Source organism: Rhea americana, unplaced genomic scaffold, assembly GCF_003343005.1.
Source record: "Rhea americana isolate MKP2758 unplaced genomic scaffold, rheAme1 scaffold_444, whole genome shotgun sequence".
Classification (NCBI taxonomy): Eukaryota; Metazoa; Chordata; class Aves; order Rheiformes; family Rheidae; genus Rhea; species Rhea americana.
In genome coordinates this window covers 187,657-210,868 of record NW_028186584.1, presented here as the reverse complement: position 1 = coordinate 210,868, position 23,212 = coordinate 187,657, and the positions used below count along the sequence as shown (strand labels likewise).

General features: G+C 38.4%; 1 protein-coding gene across 2 annotated transcripts in view; it reads left to right on the top strand.

The window, feature by feature from the left end:
* The window catches only part of PPP6R2 (protein phosphatase 6 regulatory subunit 2), a 102,883-nt gene that overhangs the window by 18,111 nt on the left and 61,560 nt on the right, over nucleotides 1-23,212 (top strand). For both annotated transcript variants that reach the window (XM_085315942.1, XM_085315943.1), the window contains exon 2: nucleotides 10,703-10,835. The gene's annotated coding sequence lies outside the window, so the exon portion shown is untranslated. The remainder of the gene's footprint in view (nucleotides 1-10,702; nucleotides 10,836-23,212) is intronic.

The following is a 23,212-nucleotide window of genomic DNA, read 5'->3' as shown; positions in this document are numbered from 1 at the left end:
TCTTGGCACATAAACGAATGATGTATGTTTAAAGGCAAGATTTTTTCTGAAAAGCTTCATTGGCTTTTTTAAAACTTCCCTGTATCCAACATGATTTCTCTGTGTATTCTCTATGGGATTTCTATAATTCCTGTGTTATGGCTGTATCTTACATAGGATTATCAGTTCAAATGGCATCTTAAAGTGCGTGTGTAGAAGCAAGTAAAACACTCATTTTTCTGTTCCCTTTGTAGAAGTAAAAGCAAGAACAAGGGTGATATGTTAAAGTTGCAAACAATGTAGGATTATTATTTATGTGCTCTGAGGAGTTTTTGACTTTATTTTTTGAAGGAATGCCGCTTGTGGCTGTGCATTAGAATGGTAACTTGAAGCAGTATTCAGCACTTCAGTGTGTCTAGCATAGCTTATTTCCTTTCAGTTGCAGATTTGATAATTAAATTAGTATATATTGTGTAAATGCACTTCTGGAAAAAAGTGAAAAGTCTTGAAAATTGAAAATATTCTGAGTTCCCTGGATGTAAAAGTTGTGATACTAGTACACTGAAATAATGTAAAATCTGATTTACAAAGGCAGAGGCAATGCATTTTTGTAACTTCATTCATGAATCTGTTAAGACGAGCAGTTAAGTTGAATACTCTTAGTAGTTGTTTAGTCTGTGGATTCAGTGCTGAATTACAATACTCAGGCTGCATTGTCTTTGGGTGAGTGTAGAAACATGACTGACTGTAGTTTGGCATCCATGCATTTGATGACTTGGTGGTGTATCATAGCAGTTTGAGCCTTTCTGGCACAGGTGCTCTTCCAAACATGTAGTGGGTTGGTTTGGACATTAAACTCATCGAAACAAAACAACCCTGCACCTGTACCTTTTACTCCTATTGGGTTTGTTTCCTGCCAGTTTAGTACCCTAAACTGGTGTGCTGAAGGCTCAGGGGAGCAGCAGTGCTTGTGCAAGGGAAGGAACATGCAATATGAATTTAGAATGGCTTGAGCTGTTGTAGAACTGTAATTAAAAGGCACTTGTTTTAGTCAGGGCAAATAATTAATACAGAATTAAATTATTTTATACATGTTTCTAGGCACAAGGGTCCCATCCTCTTGTACTGGAAAAGCTAAGGCAGTATGTGTGTTGTTGAACAGATAGATGGGAACCACTGGCAATCCTGTTGTTGCTAATGACTGGAAAGATGAAAATTTAGGAAGAGAAACTGACCTTCCCTACCTGTAAATTCTGAATTGTGGGAGATGTATAAAAGATTATGACAAGAAGATTATGAAATGTACTGTATACAGGAAAATACTTTGCTGTGAGGAGTGGTTGAACCCTGGAGCAAGTCGCCCAGAGAGGTTGTGGCGTCTCCATCCTCCATTCAAAGCCCGATGGGACATGGTCCTGGGCAACCTACTGTAGCTGGTCCTACTTGAGCAGAGAGGTTAGACCAGATAATCTCTGGAGGTCCCTGCCAACCTCAACTATTCTGTGATTCTGTCATACAGAAACTTCAATACCTTCTCTGTTTTGTTAATATTACTTGCAAATTGGCTGGTGTTCAACATTATCTTATGTAACTTATATTTTCATTACAGTTGCTTTTTTGCCTTGAGTCAGGGGCATGTTAAGTTCTAGATGGCATTCTTGGTTTTTCTTTTGTGTGTTTTCTAGTAATAGATGTTGTCAGCCTTGGATTTCATGCAGCTTCTTTTGGCAAAGAATTTCATAGTTGCTGTACTGACAGTTTTCAAGCTATCCCTAATCCTTTCCCCATTAACTGCACACAGGCATTATTTGTCACGATGTATCTTAAAAAAAAAAAAAATTAGCAAGCTTAATTTTTAACATTGCAGAATATGAAGAAATGTTGCTTTTTCAGCTCACTATAGATCTTGTATTTTAAATTTTAAATCCTGTGTGAGCATGGTGAGTTTGATCTACTTGATGCTTAGTTACCAGACATAGGACTAYGTGTAGACTAGATATAATGCTAGTGACTACATTTAACCTTGGATAGAGGTTTGTAGTAATTAGTTCCTGTTTTTAATCTGAACTTTTCTGGTCCATTTGTAAAGAACACAGGGTGGACTGCTGCTCAGCGAAGAGGGAAGTAGGTGCCATATTCTGTAAYGTTAATGGTCATAGAAGTAGCAGTATGTGGATTCTGATCACGGAACTTTGCACCAGTTTAACAAGTGTTGGTCTTGGATTATGTTGGTGAAATGCAGTTATAACTCGCTTCATTGCATCATTTCTTGATGAAGTTTAATTTTTATTATTTAGAAAGCATTATAAAGACACATATTTTTCTAAAATAAAAGCTGGAATAAAAAGCATGATTCTCAATGTCTTGTGCTTATACTGAGGAAACTTGGGTCCAGAAAGATGGCTTTCTCCGCTCTTGAGAGTGTTTATCAGGTATGTCAAACCAGCAATGAACTAGCAGATTCTCAGGATTGACACTTTTGGATGTGGCTGAAGACTTTTCATTGTGGATGATCTGAGATGTCAAAGCACATTCTGAATTTTAGCGGATATTTATCCAGCCTCTCTGAATAGTTGTGACTCTTTCAGGCAACCTAAGTTATCGGTCAAAACTTGCGATACTTCAAATTATCAAATATTTGGGAAAATCTTGATGTTGATAAGTACTGATAGTGTAAGTCTATATGAGGTAAGTATGGTGTTATGTATTTGGCAACTTTTTTCAGCCTTTTTAATTATTGAGTGGATTGACAGATTCTTAAAATGGATTATAGCTGACATACAACATCATTTTGGGAGTATAAACAGTAAATTACACTGGCAGTAGATGAAAATTGGTTGAAGTGAATGTCCTGTGCATTATAAATCATTAGATTTTACTGTCATACCTTTCTTACCTAGCATTAAGAATTTTAAGTGTGGACAATATTTGGGGCCTTCCAGGCTGGTACAAATAGTTGGTTGTTGGCCCTTGCTTCTTTCTAGCCAGCTCTTTTGACAATAAAATACTGTACTTGATTTTGTCTGTACTGCAGTTCTGGTGCTTTTTTTGGCTGATTGGCTGCTTATTGCCATAAATACTTGATCCTCCACTTCAACTTGCATTTAGTTCTCTGATTATGCCTGACCTTGCAAATGACTATGTGTGGATAGTGATTTCTAAGGGTTTTATTGTCTAATTCAAAAGTGCAACACAAGATGAAGTCACTACTTTGAGTTTTGAAAAGATTTCTTGCAAGCTCTGTCACTGTAATGTGACATTTTTATATATGGGTGAGCTGCTCTGAAAGACTCCCCAGTGCTTGCCTGAAAGTTTAAAATAGTAGCTGATCTCGATTACTTTTATTATTATGAGTATCATTGCATGTATCTCATGATTTGCATAGCATTTTGCAAGTACCCAAATGGAGAGAAAAATACTTTTGCACAGTGTATCTGGAGCTGAACTAGTAACGAATGTGCTTTAAACTGATTCTTGCTGTTTGTGTATGTTTAAGAACTTTAAATTTAGAAGCTAGGAACAGAATTCAGCATTCAGGTAGAGAACAGCAGGTTGCTCTCCTATGGTTAGGATAGAAGATGAATTCCAGGGAGAGCAGGAAAAAAGCAAACATTTCAGTCTCTTAAAATCAAGATCTGTGCGTACACTAATTATTTAGAGGAATTCTTCCACTATTATAATTGGAGAAGTGCTGTAATATTAAAATGTTGATCTAAGATTAAAGAAGTTACTGACTCTTTAAACAGAATTTCGTATTCTGAGTGTGACTAAAGGGCAATGGTAGAATAATTTTTGTTGGACTCTACAATACTGTGGCTGCAGAAATACTGTCAATACTGAAAAYTACCCCAAAGTGTAGATAAGATCCAAAATGGTCTGTTTTACTGTCTGTGAGAAGTATGCGCAAGTCTGGTGTGGTTTCAGTAAGACACAAAGTAATGTTCATTCATGTTTTGAAAGAAATGTGAAGACAGTCCTGTGAAGTGAATTAGAACACTTCAATAAAATACTGGCTCTTATGTTGTAAATTTGCCTGTGCAAGTGCAGAAGGAGGCTTTTGCTCTTGTTTAAGCTTTTTTGAAAACTTGCATCAATTAATTTGAATTCAGTAGCTGCAGCATTCAGACTTCAGAAGGACATGAATCTTTTGTTTTGAAACATACTTGAAGAATGAGGACGTATTAGTTTGGTTTTTGTGTACAAATAAAATTCTGGTTCTCACAGTTTCCTGAAGTTTCTTCCTGTATTTCCATAAAGGTTTTCTCAATTTCTGTAAAGTTTTAGGTGCTCTAAAAAGGTACAGGAAGTGAGATTCTTGTCTGAAAATGACATGAAGTGGCAATGAAAGTTGGAGGAGGATTCTGTATAAATGTTCACAGGGTATTTTCTGAAAAGATAGCACCATGCGTAATGTTTAATATATAATAATAAATACCAAATTATCCATTAACTTATGGTTAGTTTGTGTAAGCTGTCATGTTTATTTATTTTTTACAGCTGGTGTCTATGGGAATATTTAACTTCCCATATTATGTTTGAGTCTCAGAAGAATTGATGGCTAGTTTTTTTTTTTTTTTTTTTTTTTCTTCACATACAGATGCATGTTTTTGTTCCAGTGACTCATCCCTTTCCTTGGATCACCACTGTTGTTGCTTGATTCAACCCAACTTTGTGTTTTTTTTTTTTTTTTTTTTTTTTTTCTTTTTTAGTTTCATTGGAAAATGAGGAAGTGAGGAGGAAAAGTTTGGAACAACTAAACGTCATGAAGTGATTGCGAGGATGCTTGTAGGACAGCAACAGGATGGGACTCTTGTGAACTAAGATTAGTCAAACATCTGGGGTGGTAATCTTGGTCATTTGAAGCTTGTCTTGACTGTGCAGTCCCAGCTGAGAATTAATGTGGTACCTTTGACTAGCAGAGTAGGAGTCCATTGCTCTTAGAGGCTGTAAGTAATTTGCAAATAGGTTATGCTAAATATTAAGCCACAGTTTTGTCATACTGTCTTGACATCTGCATGCCTCTGGAACAGTGCAGATACTAGAGCCAATGGCAAAAACTGGCTGAATTACCCTATTCTGTAGAGAGTGAACTCTTGGACAGTGTTCTAGAAGACACTGAGTACCTCCAGGGTCTCTTTCATCTTTTGGAAACAGTAAATAAGCTTTTCTTTTTTGCATAATAGATGGTTTGCTAAAACTGTTAATGAGCCTTGTCCCTGAGTACTTGYCATCTTTGTCTTGTGAGAACTAAGGTTAGGGAATAGTTGATGCTCTTACATTGAACTTCTGATTATTTRAATTTATTGTGTCTGATAATTCAGAGGCTTGCCCTTTCAAAAGTTTAATACTGTCTTAAACAAGGTTAGCTCCTATCAGAGGTGCTAAGTTGCAGATGCATAGTTCCAACCCAATCCTATACACTACCTGTAGTCTCTGTTTTTCCATTATTACACAGATTATCTTGATGTACGCTGCCCAAAGTAATACAAAGATGGATATAATACAGTGTGCAGCACTTCAATAAGTCCCTTAAGTGGAAGCTTTATGAGAAGGGAGGAGGTAGTCAAAGAGCAGGGATTGCTTTTGATGTTTTTCTTGACTTACTAAAGTGTAAACATTCTTTCAAAGGTATACGGCTTTATATAGTGGATTTTAGTCTGCTTGTTAGTGTACTTGCTTCTCTTAGTTATCTGAGTGGGTTCCATGAAAAGGCTGTTCAGTATCTCTTGAAATTCTGCTGTCCTTAAGAGACTGTAAGGAGAAGCAGTGTCTCTGGTGGGAAGACATACTGAATTTACAGAAAATTTAAAGAGAAAACTACAGAAAAGTTGCATCACACCTTAATTTTGCAATGAAATTTTGAAAACTAAGCTTTATACAAACTGTACTTTGATTCTTGACTGATTTTTTTATTGTTTGCATCTTTGAGTTAATATGTTTGGAAGTGTGTCATTCCATATGAAAGACAAGTAGCTGCTATTAGTTATTTTGGATATTGGAAAACAAATACCATCTTGTCAAAAGAAGTGCTATAATGGATTCTGTGAATCGGCAAACTCTTGAATTCCTTTAGATTTTGCTCACCCTAAGACTTTGAGCAAGTTACTTGGGCATTTTGCCAACATTCTTTTCCTGAAGTGAAAGTATCTCCCTGTTTCTGCCTTGTTTTTCTAATGACTACATGAGAAGTTTGGCTCATGTATTACTACTTYGAAGCTGGAAATCATTAAGTACAGATAAACATTAGATTTATCAGCTGATTGTAGAATAACTTCATTAATTGTCTGTATATGAGGAGTGCTGAATTTTTGAGGGATACTTGCTTGCAAGATAGGTGATGAAGACAAAGTAGTAACACCACATGGTGGCATAAARCACTTAATTTGCAAGTTGCCTCCCTTGTAAACTAAGTGTAACATTAATGATGATTGTTCCTTGGAGGCTTTTTGCAATGGTACCGTGGCTTTTCTATGACAAAACTTGAAAGCAGATCCTGTATCTTGTTCGCAAATTAGGGTGCGGGAGAGCGTAAGAATTGCTAGAGTTCATCAGAACAGAGGTGTTTGTGTCTTCTCTCTGGTAGTGAAATGTAGCACGTCTTTTCATTGTGAAATTAAAGAGCCTAACTTAAAGCAGCCACTCCCAGTCCCCCAAACCCCCCAACCCTCCTTGCCATCAGTTATCACTGCACCTGAGCAGATGGCTTTTTCTGTGTCCTGAGGATTTGTTTATTCTTTCAAAGTGTTTCAGTCTGCCTCTTTAAACTGTCCAAAGTTTCATTTTCCATTTAAGCCAGACATCTTGTAGATGCAATAGATTCTGATTAGATTGTTCTTCCAAATACTCAGGTTCCTATTGATTATTTTTAGGTATATTGCCCTACTATTGCATATTTTCATTGTGCACTTACTTGGTATGTACATACTGGAGCTCTGAAGAATAACAGCATGTCTAGCACAGTAGCGTCTGCAAACATTTGCTTTCAAAAAATCAAGATTGTGCTCTTGAAGTAAGGAAGGTGGTCAGCTTAAATTTAACTCAGTTCAACACTATATCTTGATTTTTATTTTTCCTATTAATTGAGAAGTTGTATTTTACTGTTGGATTACCGTTGCATTCCTAACCCATAATTAGGCATGTGAAGTGATGTGGCTTTCCCAAAGGTGAAAGCTCCTGGTATATCAGTAAGACTTGTGGTTGCTCTGCATTCTGTGAAAGTCGCACATGCTTAGTTCACTTGTGGAACCTGGGAATACTTCGGTCTCTGTATAGGAGTTGGGTGCTTTTTTCTCCTCATAATTGCTAATAGGTATATATATGCATCTTATGATTCACTACAGTATAGATAAAATAATAGTATAGTCTACTTGGATTGTATTTTAGAAATTTATATCCTAAGTTAGATTGCATTTGCTCTGAGATCCATGAATACCTGGAGTGTGTTTGATCAACTGATTTTATTCTCTCTRTCCTGTTTCAGTAAATAACCAAAGAAATTAGTTATTTGGAGGTAGATGATTGTTCTGTTAGCCTGAGCCATTTTGTGTTTGGCATAGAATCCTGTGCATGTTCTAACTTCAAAACTGAACTTCTTTAGAGATATACTGTCCTGAATTTTTAAACATGTTGTGGGGCTGATTAGCATGCAGTGAGTTTAGCAAGAAACTTAAAATCACTATGAGAGAAGGTAGAAACTCTATCCCTTTTCTGCTTTTTCTACAGTATCTCATGCTTTTTTTTTCAAATTAGTGATCAGATTAAAAAAAAAAGTATATGTCTCAAGAGAATGAGACAGAAAGGTAAGCAGTGTAAGTGCTGAGAATGTAAGAAAGTAATTAACCACATTATCCAAATCTGTTTTTTCCGTTGTGTTGAATTTTGGTAGATCCCATTGTCCTACAACTCTTAGCTGGAAATCCTTTCAATAACTATTTTAATTACCAATTAATTGGGGGGGGGAAGAAAACTTGAGATGGAATAACAGAATCACAGAATGGTTGAGGTTGAAAAGGACCTCTGGAGATCATCTAGTCCAACACCTCTGTTCAAGCAGGGTCACCTAAAGCRCGTTGCCTATGACATGTCCAGATGGCTTTTGAATATTTCCAAGAATGGAGACTCTGCAGCCTCTCCAGGCAACGTGTTCCAGTCATCCTCACAGATAAAGATTTTTTTTCCCTCTTTTGTTCAGACAGAACTTCCTGTGTTTCACCTCTTGTCCTATCACTGAGCACCACTGACAGTTTGGCCTCACCTTCTTTACACTCTGGCTTCAGATACTTACACACGTTGATAAGATTCCCCCCTCAGTCTTCTCTTCTCCAGGTTAAACAGGCCCAGCTCTCGCAGCCTTTCTTCATAAGAGAGGCGTTCCAGTCCTCAAATCATCTTTGTARYCCTATGCTGGACTCTCTCCAGTARCTCCATGTCTCTCTTGTCCTGGGGAGCCCAGAACTGGACACAGTACTTGAGATGTGGCCTCACCAGAGCTGAGTAGAGGAGGAGGTGATCCTGCCCTGACCTGTTGGCGACACACTTCCTAGTGCACCCCCAGACCGTTGGCCTTCTTGGCCAAAAGGACATGTTGCTGGCTCATGGTTAACTTGTTGTCCACCAGAACTCGTAGGTCCTTCTCCACAGAGCTGCTCTCCAGTAGCTAGTTGGCTCCCAGCCTGTCCTGGTGCCTGGGATTATTCCTCCCTAGGGGCAGGCCTGTACAAATCCCCTTTGGACTTCATGAAGTTTCTCTCTGTCTGTCTCTCAAGCCTGTCGAGTCSCTCTGAACAGCAACGAAGCCCTGATGTATCAGCTACTCCTCCCAGTTTGGTATAATTAGCAAACTTGCTGAGAAGGCACTCTGTCCCTTCAGCCAGGTCATAAAAATGTTAAGATGACAGATCTAAATGTGAGGCCAGTATCAGTCACTTAATTTTGGAAGTAATTTTTACTTCTGTTTCAATTGAACTAGAGACTCATACAAACTTGCTTCCGTTATTCCATTATCTGGGAAGGCTATTTCAGTAAGATGTGTCTTGATCATATCYGTAAGGCATAGTGCTTTGAAATACACTTTTATGAAATAACAAGATAGATGTTTGTTGCTGTTTTTCAGAGGTCTTGCTATACAGATTCCATGTTAAGTAAAGAATTTGGGAGATAGTTCTGCATGCAAAATATGTTAGCTGTTCTGCTAATTATCTCAATATAGATTATTTACATTTGTAAACACAAATCTGGTTTTGGGGCTCACTGAGCAACATGTTTGCTCATRGTGTTTAAAGACAAAGTATGTGCCTAAATCCTAACAGAACTAGGGCTGAAGTAAKAGGAGATTTTTCTATATGTGTAGTTCACATGTAGTGGAGTAGGGTTTATCTCRACCACAGGCACCACAAAAAACGAGTGGCGCAGAATTTCCACAATATTCCTGTATAGTAATTACACTGTTAAACTTGTGATTATCTAGTGAAATTTATACTCACTTTTTTTAAGTAGAAATATACCAAATATTCACAACTACAAATTAATTTTCAAAACAGAGTTTAAGGGGATTTGTAGGAGTGTAAAGCTAGCTTTTTCCCATGATCTGCTTCAAAGTAGTCTTGCTTTTTTCAAAATATCTGACTTACATCATGACTTTTTTTGACAAACATTCGATCTGTTTTCAGAGCATAATTTGAATTGTTGGACTTCAAGATATGACTTTAAGGCTGTACTGTTTTTGGTTCATTTTGTCATTAATAATATTAACTGTGTATTTAAGGTGTGTAGATTTAATGCCTTTCATATTCCCAAGATTTATCCTACAATGCCTTCTAATTATTATGTACTCTGTTAATCACTATGGGCTTGAGTTTTGGGTGATTATTATATCTCTGGTTAAGTAATTACTGATAAGTAAATGAGAATATATTGCTCTTTTTAGTAGTCCTCTCTGGATTCTGACATTATACTTTGCAAGATTGTTTGGATATGTAGAATACTTTCCCTAATAGTGTGAGTTATACATTTTGGGGGCAAGGGGAGAAGGAGAGAAGGATATAGTTTGGGAACACTATTATTCAGTGTGGGGACTGATTGCTATTTTTTGTTTGGTTGTAAACCCAGTGTACAAAAGGAGGATCTGGAGGAGGAGAGAGGTCTTGTTAGAACCTAGCCCCACAACTRGAAGAGGATTTTAAGCAAGCAGAGCCAAGTTTAATTCTGTTACATGTTTTCTCTATGTGAATCACTTTCTGAAATCCCTGTAAATCTATTTCTGGCCTCAAGTGTCTTGCTGCCTCCTTAAAGTGATAAGGGCCCCAGATTGAATGTGAAATATGTGTATTGTTGCAATTATTCTTGGAACAATGAAAATGACCTTTAGGTTTCCTTGACAACCTAGAACTTTCCTTTAAAGTGATGTCAATAAAACAAACGTGTTCTTGAATGGAGTATAAATTTCACTGCTGAGGCTGAGGGCTATGAAGTGGAGGGGTTGTTAACCCACATGCTACCACAATTTCAAATAAAGGTTCATGTTTGTCCAATACTACAGTATGGCTAGGGTAATTATAAGGAATATATCTGATTTACCTAGTGGTGATGACTTTGCGAAGAGTGTTAGTCACCTGWTTTGTTGCTCAAACTTTTGAGCTAAAAGCTTTGTGCAAGTTTGTTTAGGGAAGAAATCTTTGACTCTCGGTGAYCTTTAGTTAATAAACTTATTTTATTTCTTCTCTAGGATAGGAAGCTTTAGACAGAATTCACACTGGATGAAAACAATTTTCTGAAGCTGGATATATTCCAGGAACTATAACCCAAATGTTTCTCTGTCTGTGGAGTATATTTCACTTTTGAAGTAACTTCTACTGAAGGTATGTACGTCTAACCTTCCCTTTTAAGCTCAGTAGTCACATCATGACTTGCATTGCTATATAATGGGCTCAGGTGTTTGCTAGTGTGATTGTGTGATATTTGATACGTAGAGGCATTTGGGGGNAAGACCTAGTTGCATACAACTGAGAAGCTGAATTCCTCTGCTGTCACTGGGCCTAGAGTCTAGACCTGGTATGTTAATCAGGTTATTCTCTAAAACCAGGTTAAACTAGTAAGTGCCTCCTCAAACTTAAACTCCAATTTAATATACACAGTTGATGGGAAGATGATGGAATTTAGGATTCTTTTTTTTTCTTCCTGGTGGCTGACTAAACTTTTTTCTTGGGAACTGCTTGTGCCTATTTCAAGAAGTAACAGCATGGGAATGACACAGAATGAGTTTTGTCATTGGTACAAGGAAAGCGAATAAGCAGTGATTACTTGCTGTTTTTTTTATAACATGAGAAACTGGAAACATGCAACAGTTGGCAAGCAATTTAAAACAAACAAAAGGAAATACACAGCCRTGCAATGTGTGATTAATCTGAGGACTCGCTGCCTTAGGGTTACTTAGAAGCAGGAAGTATAAGCAGGCTCAAAAAGAGGTTGAATAGAATAGTGGGTGTATAGGTCTGCTGTGACTTAAACAAGATGGTCTTGGTGCAAACTTTGTCTCAAGAAGCCTCTGATACTTTGCTGGCAGTTGGGGGAGCTACTGGGACAGAATGTACCTTTTTTCTTTTCTAAGTACCTATGACTGGCTAATGTGAGACAAAAGATGCATCTAGCCTAAAAATCTGTCTGGCCTATATTCTGATGTTGCAAGCTTTCTTTAAGAGCTGTGAAACCTTTCCCAGACTTGATTTCATTTTGTTGCTTGTGGGAAAGCTACAGTTATGCCAGTAAAAGCAGTGGAACTGACTGACTTGGTCACTTTTTCTTATTGGTAATTCATTTTGAAAAGCTTTCTTCTTGCTTCAAAGGCAAGAGATTTCTCAAATAGGAAGGCCTTCTGGAGTGAATAGGGTACGAGTGAGGCCAGTTTCCTCTGAAAATTTACTCAACCTGCTGAACCATTTTGTTGCAGAAAGCACAGGTGTGTGGGTGAGCTGTAAATAGAGGTGCTGTGCTGCTGTAACTGGTTATTGTTCTGTTACGTGTCAAACCTGATGGTTTGAAACTGATGCAAATTGTTCTGGAAACTATTTAGGAACCGGAGCACATGGGTGGTACCAAGATGCTTGTAGTTACTTATGCCAGTGAAACCTGTAGAAATGGAAAATAGTGGTCAGCAATAGCAATGCAGCCTCATCTAAAATCTTAGTAATTAAGATCCACTAGCTCAGTGCTCTCCATTACTAGCTCCTGCTATAGTTATACTTGGGGGGAAATTTAGGACAATATGAATAGAGATGGCCCTCCTGTTTTCTGACAGTCATCAGGTTATTGATTTGTCTGAACCAGCAGTCACTGTAAAGCTTGTGATGCCCYTTAAAAATCTTTCCTGTGAACTAGTCTAACTACTGAGCTTTTGGCTTCTGTAACCTTCTGTGGTATTAATTTCCACGAGATCCTTTTTTTTTCCACTCAGAATGTAATTAGTACTTTTTTGCATGCTTTTAAATTGGCTGCTTGATAAATCCATTAGATGCCCTCATTCTTGCATTTATAGGAAGCTTAATAATTTACTGTTCACCTCCTTAACATTAATGCCCTTTTTTAGTACTACTACTTTTTCTGAGCTGAAGTTGTTTTATATAGTGTATCTATCATAGGAAGCTGTATTTGTTCTAGTTCTTGCCGTTTTTTTTAAGAGGAGCTCAGACCAGCTGTACTTGTTCTAGCTGTAGCTTCTCTCTTAAAAGCTAAACAGACCAACACTCAAGATGCAGACACATAGTCACAAAATGATGTAATCCCTTCTGTTTATTTGTCTATTCTTTTTTTGTAATTTTTGATGTTACTTTTACCTCTTTGGCTGCTGCTCTATATTGAAATCCTYGAACAGAGGCTCACAGATCTTTTCCAAATGGCTGTAACAAACAGTCTGTTTTATTTGTGTGTTAAAATGTCACATTCCTTCAGAAGGGTTGCTGTGCATCACAGAAGCAGGCTGCTCATTTGCTTCATCCTGGCTGCAGCACATGGGCTAAGCGAAACCCTCTGGAAGGAGGGGAGAGGGCTCCTTCCTGGAGTGGCTGAACATGCTAGGGGAAAACTCTGAGGATGGGGAGCGGGCAAGCAGAAGCACAAGCGTGTGGAAGTTCAGCAAGAAAAGCTTGCAGTGCACTAGAGCATGGGAGATGWCAGAGATGAACAAGGGGCAGACGAACAGCCTGGCTTTGGAACTGGTGGAGAACGAGAAGCTTCCTGAGGACGCAGGAGAGACTGCAGATGTTAACTGAAACCCAGAAAGCTCCCGAGTGAGACTGACCTGACTCTAGAGGAAAGGACTTGCTGGCTAGAACGTGGCAAAGAATCCTCTGCTTGTGTCCCTTTTCAAAAGGAAAATTCACTTGATATGATGCAGTTGCTGCTCAGATAACATCTGTTGGTGGTGTTTGTAAGCCCTGGCTGGTTTGGCTGTTGAGCTGTTCAGAAAGAAATACAAATATTCTTGCTAAAGTGGGAATATTATCTCCATCCTTTTTTATGGCTAAATTTTTTTTATTGGGGGGGGGGGAGGGTGCCCGCTGTAAAGAAAGGATTTGGGTGTGTCTATCCAAAACTACTGGATGGCCGCAGGTCCCAGAGTGATGTTAACTAATTTAGAGGTCTTTGTTCCATGGTGGGCTTTCTTCCATGATTAGTACCTTGCATTTTTCAGTACTGAACTTTCAGTACTGCATTTCAGTGCTGGAGTACATTTTATTGCCCAGCTGCTTATTAACATGAAATCCTTCTGCAGCTGTTCATGTCATCTTTGGTTAGATTTAAGCTAAGTATTTTTGTATCACTGGTAAATATTGCTAGCTTGCTATTCATCTGTCTTCTGAGATTGCTTATGAATACCTTGAACAGTACAAGTTATTTTGGGAACTTATTTGCTACTCTTCTCTGTACTCTTTTTATTTCTTTGTTTTAACCAATTGCAATTCATAAGAAACTAAAMTTTTCCTCCACAATGGCAGCAGGGAGGGATTACAGAATCACAGAATCAGTAAGGTTGGAGGGGACCTCTGGATAGATGGTTCRTCTATCAATTTAGTCCAACCTCCCAAAGATTTCCTGTTGTTGGTTCCACTGGGGCTTGAACCCAGGRCCTTCTGCATGTAAAGCAGATGTGATGACCACTACATTTTCTTTAAAGTTGCTCAGGGAAGCCCCTGCAAAATATTTTTGAGGAAATTGGAATGAACTATCAATCTTACTGTCCTTGTGCATATGAGTCCTTCAAAAATTCAAGTTTGTGAGACCCAACTTTCTCTGGTCCTGATACTTCATTGTTTTTATTACTGTGCTAGTATCCTTAAGCCAGTTTTAGATTTCAAGCTGAACAAATCAGAGTGATACTTTATTCCCTGAAATTGGCTGTTCAGCAATTGCATTTCAGAGCTCTTAAGTTGAGAACCATCTTGTCCCAGTGACTTGTTGCCCTCTGATTTACTGATATGTTGTAATTTTGTTAGACTCTAGATTTTTTTTCCCCTCTACCTTGCTTGAAGTGGCTTTACTTCAATTTCCTTTTTCTCCTCTATAATGCAAGTGTAAGTATTCAATAAATACTTTCTTTTTAAAAAGAAGTAGGATAATGTACTCTCTCTGCATCCCCATGTATTTCAACTTACTAAGTGGAAAGTTTAAAATATTTTATCAGGAATGGGCTTGCTTAAAAAAGATAAATAGATAAAAATAATATTCCCCTAGTTTCTGGGAGTTGCCTGTGGTGAATTCTGGGCCTCCTATGTTCCTTTTTACTGATCTTGGAATACTGAGAGCACTTAACAAATGAATAAAATAATGCAAATACAGAGTTTGGATAAGGCACATTCACCTGAATTTTTATGGGAAATAGGAGATGAGGTGTGTATGTGTATATTTTCTTGACAGCCAAAGAAATGTTAAAGAAATGTTGCAAGATTTGGTAGGTTTTGTGATACCTATAAATACTACCTTTTTGTTGGTGAATTTTAACTACCTTCTAATTTTGCAGACTTCTATTTTTTTTCCCCTAGGAAAAGTAGGTATTTCTCTACCAAACCTAAGGGGTCTCAGAAGAAGCCTCTGTAAAAGAACTGCCTACCTGCCCCCACTCCTAACAAAATGGTTAACTAAAACCAGGGCACAAAGTGAAAATCACTGATAAATAAGGTGAAGTGAGACAAAAGAGGTAAAAATGTAATTACTAAAGGCCTCGGAGGTGAGCAAGGAGATTTTTGACATTCTACTTCTGTGAAGAATRACTTTAAAACAAACATACCCCATGGAAGGGAACGTAGGGTTGAYTTGAATGCACTGAAGGGAGAAAACTGCTTTGACAAAGCTGCTATAAGCTAGGTTTGAAGATAAGCTTGCATAGTTTCAAAGCTAGAACCTGAAAAATAAGGTTACCCCAACTAATATTTTTACTATTCAAAACTGTTAAACACTTGCATTCTGTTCAGTTTTTGTTCTTTCCTATTACCTATCTGCTTAGTAGTCTGCTTTTTTTTTTAATACCCCTTAGAGTACAGATAGTCTTAGAATCATAGGATCAATAAGGCTGGAAGGGACCTCTGGAGATCATCTAGTCCAACTGCCCTGCTCAGCAGGGTCACCTAGAGTATGGTAGAGAGGGTTACATCCAGGTGGGCCTTGAAGATCTCCACAGAAGGAGACTCCACAACCTCTCTGGGCAACCTGCTCCAGTGCTCCGTCACTCTCACAGGGAAGAAATTCCCCCTCACCTTCAGGTGGAACTTGCTGTGGTTCAGTTTCTGCCCGTTGCCTCTTGTCCTGTCACATGGGACAACTGAAAAGAGTTTGTCCCCRTCCCCTTGACACCCTCCCTTCAGGTACTTGTACACACTGATAAGATCCCCCCTCAGTCTTCTCTTCCCCAGGCTGAACAGGCCCAGCTCTCGCAGCCGTTCCTCATAGGGCAGATGCTCCAGTCCTTTGATCATCTTTGTAGCCCTACACTGGACTCTCTCCAGTAGCTCCATGTCTCTCTTGGACTGGGGAGCCCAGATCTGGACACAGTACTCRAGATGAGGCCTCMCCAGGGCTGAGKAGAGSRGCAGCATCACCTCCCTCGACCTGCTGGCAACACTCTTCCYAATGCACCCCAGGACACCATTGGCCTTCCTGGCCACAAGGGCACATTGCTGGCTCATGGTCAACTTGTAAATGTCTGGGAAGCACCTGCCTTCCTCAAAAGCAGTTCATTATCCTAAATGTATAAAATCAGTTTCCTGTACAAAATGTTCTGAATGTGGCATGTTGCTGTGAATTGTAACATGGAGTTGTGTTTTTTAAAATCGTATAGTATGTCAGATCTTTGTGTTGATGGCAGCCTTCAGTGAAGTGACGTTTTTTCTGTCAACTTAAGACTTAAACTAAATATTCTTTATTTTTGGGACACCAAGCAAGAGCAGAAGAAAACTAACAAATTGAAGGACATCAAGGCGGATTGTCATCGATAGGCTGCAAAGCACATTTTAGATTATATACAAGGCTGTTTCTCTGTATTGCTTGTCTTGCAATCTGTAACTTAGCCCCTAACCAGTACAGGATAGTCACATCCTCTGCTCTTACTCTATAGCTGTCTTTCAATAAAAGTTTTCTAGAACTCTGTGGTGTCAGTAATTTTACATACTTACGATATTAAAGATGCAGAGGGTGGAGGGGGAAAATGCTTTTCATGAGTACAGATTGAAAATATACCTAAATTATTTTGAGTGTAAATTATAATATAATTTATAAAGAAAGCATTTGGTAAGCTTGTTGTCCAAATAAAATTACCTGAGGGCTGGGCATCAAGGGTGCCAATGTGATTGAATTAACTCCTTAAAAATAAGCAAGTCGGATCTTCAATTTTACACCACTTTAAGGAACTTGAATGAAAATTTGTTTGTGAACAGCACTGATCCTATTTGATTTAATCTGGAGACATTCTGAAGGTGTTAAGATCATTATCAATAACTGCTTCACAGCTGATGAAGGCGCTTGGGAAACTAAGGCCTCAAGTCTCTTTTAAACTTGGTTATAAACAGCATATCTAACTGATTCTGAGATAGAATTGTTTAATAGCCTTTATCATCTTCTACACCACACTGATCTATACTTCTATAAATGCTTTTAATCACCACAACAACAAATGAAGAACAGTCCTTACAAAATGCAGCYGCATTTTCAAGCCTTTGGCACAGTCTAGGTTCTTGTTGGAGCAGAAAGATCCTGAGCTTCTGCCTTTGCAGGGTATAAGCAGAGCGTGTTGTTGCTTGTTGCCTTTCTAGTGCTGAAGAAAAACCTGCAGATGGGACAAGCATCATCATAACAATTATAAATACATTTCATTTTTTTCTAGAATATAAGGGCTAGAAACATCTTTAGAAGAAAAATACTAGGAGTTACCCTGAGCAACAAGAATGAGAACTTTAAGTATAAAGGTGTTAGAATCAAATACAGCTTTTCCTTGTCTGGAGAAGGAAAGTGAAACTTGAAGCTGTATTGCTTGAATTGTTTTGAGTATCTGTACGTTTTCTGTAAGCAGTCTGTTGGTACCTCAAACCGCTTGATAATAATGTTGCTTCTTACTGCCTTCTGACATGACTTAAAATGTTCAGCCTGTATCTCTTGGCTTTTGTGGGTTCTGTGGAAGTTGTTATCCAGTGATTGTTCAGGATTAGAAGCCCAAGGTGTYTTCTCTTAAAGATATCAGTCAAATAGTTCAGCATTTGCAGACAAAGAGCAGGAGAAGTAAGATGATATACTAGAGTTTCAATACCTTTTCTTGATGAAGTGTTTTATTTTTTTTTTTCCCTGTTCTCGCTATTGTTACTTCTTTCGGGATAGTGTATGGGATGTTGGTGATAACCATGAAATCCTGGGAAAGATGATAGGAGAACTCATACACCTGTATTGCTTTTCTGATCAGGAATGTTAATTTAAAGCTTGTTAGAATCTGATAGAGATATGCAGCAAGCTTCCCTGGAGTGAGGACCTAATCAAAGGTTAGTAAATTTTGAGTTGTCTTAGGAGACTTGAATGCTTCTTCGTTGTTTTAGATCTGGATAGTTAAAGCTGTACATGAGATGATACCACATCAACCCCTCTTGTAAGGCCAAGAGGCAAAGAAGTGAAAAAGCTTGATTCCTTTAGAGGAGAGAGATGTTATCAGCCTTTCTACAGATGTACCGTTAAACTAAATACACCTGGTTAAGTCTGACTTTCAAAACTCTCTCTGACTACCACAGCTCACTAAAAAATTCTGTAGAAACATGGCAACAACCTCAAATTCCTACTGGTGGAAGGTACAACTAGTTGTACCTATCTCCTTCATAAGGGTCCCTCTTCTTTGTTACTGTGTAAGTATAGTTTGGATATAGTAGCATGTTGCATGTTGAGTGTGGTCACRATGTTTCTGCTGTTGATAGATTTCTGGGGGTTCCAGGAGGCTATAGAGGCCCTGCTATTATAAGGGCTGTGATCTCCTCAGCACGAATGAATGAGTGCACAAAGCAGTTTATGCTAAAAAGACAAAGAGCAAACCAAGTTCTGTAAGAATTTTCAGTAATTTGATAAGAGGAAACTGTGCTGGCCACAGAATTATTCAACACAGAATTATTCTTCCTCCTTCTGTGACCAGCATATAGTGTCCAGCCTTTGCACAAGAGGCATGGGTTCTGAAGGGAGCCACTTCTGCTTTTGGCCTCATTCAGTTACTGTGCACCGTGAGGTTTGGCAGTAACTGAGTTATTTGTGGTGAACAGAGTATACTTCATTTCCTAAGCTCTTATTTACTGACTTCCCTACACGGATATATTTAATATGACCATTTCCAAAACTAGCTTTTGCAGTAGAAAATAAAACATGCCTCAGCTTCAGAGAAAGTTCTCGTTCATGCTTGATGAGAGGGCCTGAAAGAGCCATGCGTTGTTAGATCATTCAGAAACTGCTTTAACCACCTCTCTATCAAAACCTAAAACTAGAAAACACAACTCTATATAGTGCTTAACAGTAGCAGGCATTTGGAGTTGAGAGTTAGCATCCAGCCTCTTTGGGCTGTTTTGTCTTGGAACTTGGCAGGTTTTTTTTTTCTTCAGCATCATATGTCAAAGTTGCCTCTAATTTGAGTTGATTGCTGCATATGAAAAAGCATTCTGCTTTCACTAGCAATATGCCTGCTTCTGGGCAGAGACCTGCCTGGTCTCTGTCTGCTTCTCATTAGGTACAATTGCTTTGTATTCCTTGACTTTCCGTTAGTGGTTTCCAGTATTTAATGTTTCATGTTTTAGGWGTTCCTCAAGTTTAAGTTAACATTTCCTGTTTATGCTATCTTTAGGACTGTGGTGAAGCTTGGCTGTGGTGAAACTTCATAAATCATGTATCATCAGAATYAATTGTATTTACAATTTATTGCATTCATAATACTCAGGAACTCTCTAGCTATCTCAGTTTCTCTCTCCTTTTTTCCTGTTACTCATTAGGCCTTTTTTCTTATCAACGGTTTGGAAGGAGATGAAGAAGCACTTGTTGAATTACAAAAAGAAGGTGAATTTATTTACTAATGCCAAAGAAGAAAAAATAGCTTTTTCTCTCATTCTTGGTTTCTGGTTCTGCAAGGCCGTAATATCATTTAAGCATGTGGATGACTCTAGCTTYTGTGGTTCCTAGTGTAGGTCCTACAGTTTGTGATTAATGGTGCTTAAGTTTTTCACAGTAGCTTAGGTTTCTTATGCAGAGATCCTGTTTCTCACTGGTGCTTCTGTTTAATATCCATACCTTGCAGAGAGTAAGCACCTTGCTAGTTATAATAGCTTACTTAAAGTGAAACAAGTTTTTTAAAAAATAATTAGCTAGTCACTGCCGAACAGGGACAGTTACTTTACTAGAGTTACAATTTTATTTAATCATGAACACTTTTATTATTTTGTTACAGGCATATTAGTCTCTTCCCTGACACAAAAACAAACATTCACCAGGGCAAAGCTTTCTCATCATTCTGAACGTTTTTTTCCAGACTCTGTCCTGTATTTTCAAGACATTTCCATGTGCTCCAGCAGTTATATTGTAGTAGGAGGAGTTATATTGCAGCAGTAGGTTGTAGAAGAGTGTGCTTCATGCAAAAGTACACGTACTAAAATCAGCATGTACATTATGTGTATGTGTTATCCTGCTGCTCCCACAAATTGAGTAGTTGGGTTTCATCAAGAACTCCCTTCTGCCTTGTTAATGTTTTTAAAATTTCAAGATAGTTTTGATTTAAACAACTCAAATGAGAATCTGCTTCTCTTTCTTCCACATTTTATGCTAATTTCTGCTGGGAAACTAGTTTACCAAACATTAGGATGAGGCTAAACTAATTAATGCTGCAATTTGGAAAATTTTTAGGAAATGGGAATGGTCAGGCCCTSTGGGAAATTTTGGTAAGCTTTTTTTTGGACAATATTTTTTCAGTGTTATTTTTCTGTACTTGGACCTACCATAAATAAAACCTATAGCTTGATATTCCTAAGTGACTTTACAATAAAATTGATGCAGGAAGTTTGACTAGGAATGTTTGATATCTGATACATAAAAGGAACTTCRTAAATGTGAAGTGGTTTTCTAGCTGTAATATTTGATGAGGATCTTAGCTCTGGTTCCACTGGAGTCAGGATCATATACTTTTTGTGTATGGTGAGGCCTCATCTGGAGTACCGTGTCCTGTCCTGGGCTCCCCAGTCCAAGAGAGACGTGGAGCTACTGGAGAGAGTCCAGCGTAGGGCTACAAAGATGCTCAGAGGGCTGGAGCACCTGCCCTGTGAGGGACGGCTGCGAGAGCTGAGGCCTCTTCAGCCTGGGGAAGAGAAGGCTGAGGGGGGATCTTATCAATGTGTACAAGTACCTGAAGGGAGGGTGTCAGGGGGACGGGGACAAACTCTTTTCAGTTGTCCCGTGTGACAGGACAAGAGGCAATGGGCAGAAATTGAACCACAGGAAGTTCCACCTGAAGGTGAGGGGGAATTTCTTCCCTGTGAGAGTGACGGAGCACTGGACCAGGTTGTCCAGAGAAGTTGTGGGGTCTCCTTCTGTGGAGATCTTCAAGGGCCGCCTGGATGTAACCCTCTCTACCATGCTCTAGGTGACCCTGCTGAGCAGGGCAGTTAGACTTCCAATGTCAACCATTCTGTGAGAAGACATACTTAGAAATATTTTTTTCTAAATCTCTGAGATGAATAAGGAGATAGAAAACTGAAGGATAATTATTTTTCAAAAATTCTGGGGGTTTAKTGGGAAGGTTATACTGAAATGGACYCAGACATTTAAACATATGTAATTAGAAAATTTGGGTACTTAGCCTTTTAAATTGCCCTGGTAATGACAGTTGTAACTGGAAAGCAGGGCACTTAAATGCTGATGTTTTGTCTAGTTTTATAAAAAACACTTTATTGTTCAAACTAAGCTTAGCATAAGGACGTGGGTCTACGTTACTCTTGTGTTAGCAGCAGATACGGTAAGATGCCCCCCAGACTTTTCCTACTCCTTTCATTGTGCGGGTTCAGCACTCGGTGGGGCCTCGTTGTGACCTCTTGAAATTACTTGGCTAAAAAAAGCAACTGCCCCCCTCCTTCCCTAACCCTTCATGGAAAAAAAAAAGTGTTTTTGTTTGTTTCTAAAAAGGGTTATTTTGCAGTTTTGTCTTCAGATGTAGCTATGTAAGCAGTGCAACTGGCAGAAGATCTGGTGTTGTAACAGTTTTGGATGCTGAGGGAATACAAGAAAGAATGGTTCAAGCAAGTGGTCCTACTGCTGCTGAAAGAGTAATGTGGGTTAGGTAAAAGCATTGTGACCCTGTTGTATACAACTACACATTTAGATGTTTTGGGAATGTAGAAGATTCATATCTCTCAAACATTTATTTCCTTTTTTAAGATACGTTTTAGCTCAGCAGAGTTAGTATACAGAAGTTGTTTTTATTTTGCTTGAACTATGCTTATCCTCTTTTTCAATGGGAAATAACATTTAGTCCCTTATTTTCTCAAGTATTAATGACTTTATTTCTCAAAAAGCATTTTTGGTCTCTGTAGCCTCCAACAGGATGCTGTTGCTTCAGAGTCTCATTTCACCTGCTCTTCTGTGTATCATCTTAAGCCAAGGATGCACTGCCTCGTTGTGCACTGGCACAGGGCTCCTTTTCTTTCGGAAGCTGTTTTTGCTATTCGTTAGACTTGTGTGAATGTTGTGGAGACATGGATCTTGAGTGAGGGTGAGATAATGTCTGAGGAAGAATTTAGTCTGAAGCACTTAATAGTTAGAAATGAAAGGCTATACACAAAATCTCAGATAATGAAATGACTTAGCTGCTTTTTCAAGCACAACCATCTGTTGATGAGGAATTGAAGTTATCTTATGCTTTCAGAGTCTTCATAGAGTATTACTAGGAACGAAGGAAGAGGCAAATTATACCATCTTGCTCCCTATAGGTAACAATTAAAGATATGGCAACGAAAAATGAAATAAAGTTCAATAATTTAAATTGTGCCAAACTAGTCTGAGCTGTTTCTTTCTGATATTCTGAACAAAAGAAATTTCATAAATCTTGTTTTTTGTGGGTATCATAAAGATATTTGRTATGATTGTCATAACTTAAGATTGTGGAAGGTCATAATTGGTTGAAGAATTGTAGTGGATTAGCCGGTTCCTTAGGTGAGATGTTAAAAAATCCTAAGAGAAAATATTAAGCTGAGTGAAGACCACTGGAAGACTTTTTTAAGGATCAGTGAGGACATTATCTTATTCTGATACAGTTAACGTCTGTTGTAAATGTAGAAGTTTATTGGGGAAACTAACTGAAAAAGCGTAAGTAGCAGTTAAGAGTTCATAAAAAGAAGAAACAGGAAAGGAAGGAAAGGACTAGAGGCAGAAATAGGATGAAAATCAGTAATATGAAGCACAATTCTCCGTACTTAGTGAAAATTGGTCGATGGGGAATATTCACACCGTTCTGCATGGCARTAGTGAAACCTGGTCTGATACGCAGCGTACAGTTGCGGTCACTCACTGATGACTGCTGCCAAGCGCAGTAGATGCGTAGAGGGGATGTAAGAGTAGACCAGAGGTTAAGCATTGGGAGAGCTCTGTTAGAGCAGGGAAGTTCTGTAAGTGTTTCCAAGTAGACTTAGCAGGGACAAAAAGTATAGCTGGGGCAGTGTGGACCCCTGATTATGAAAGATAGCTTATTGTGGTTTTG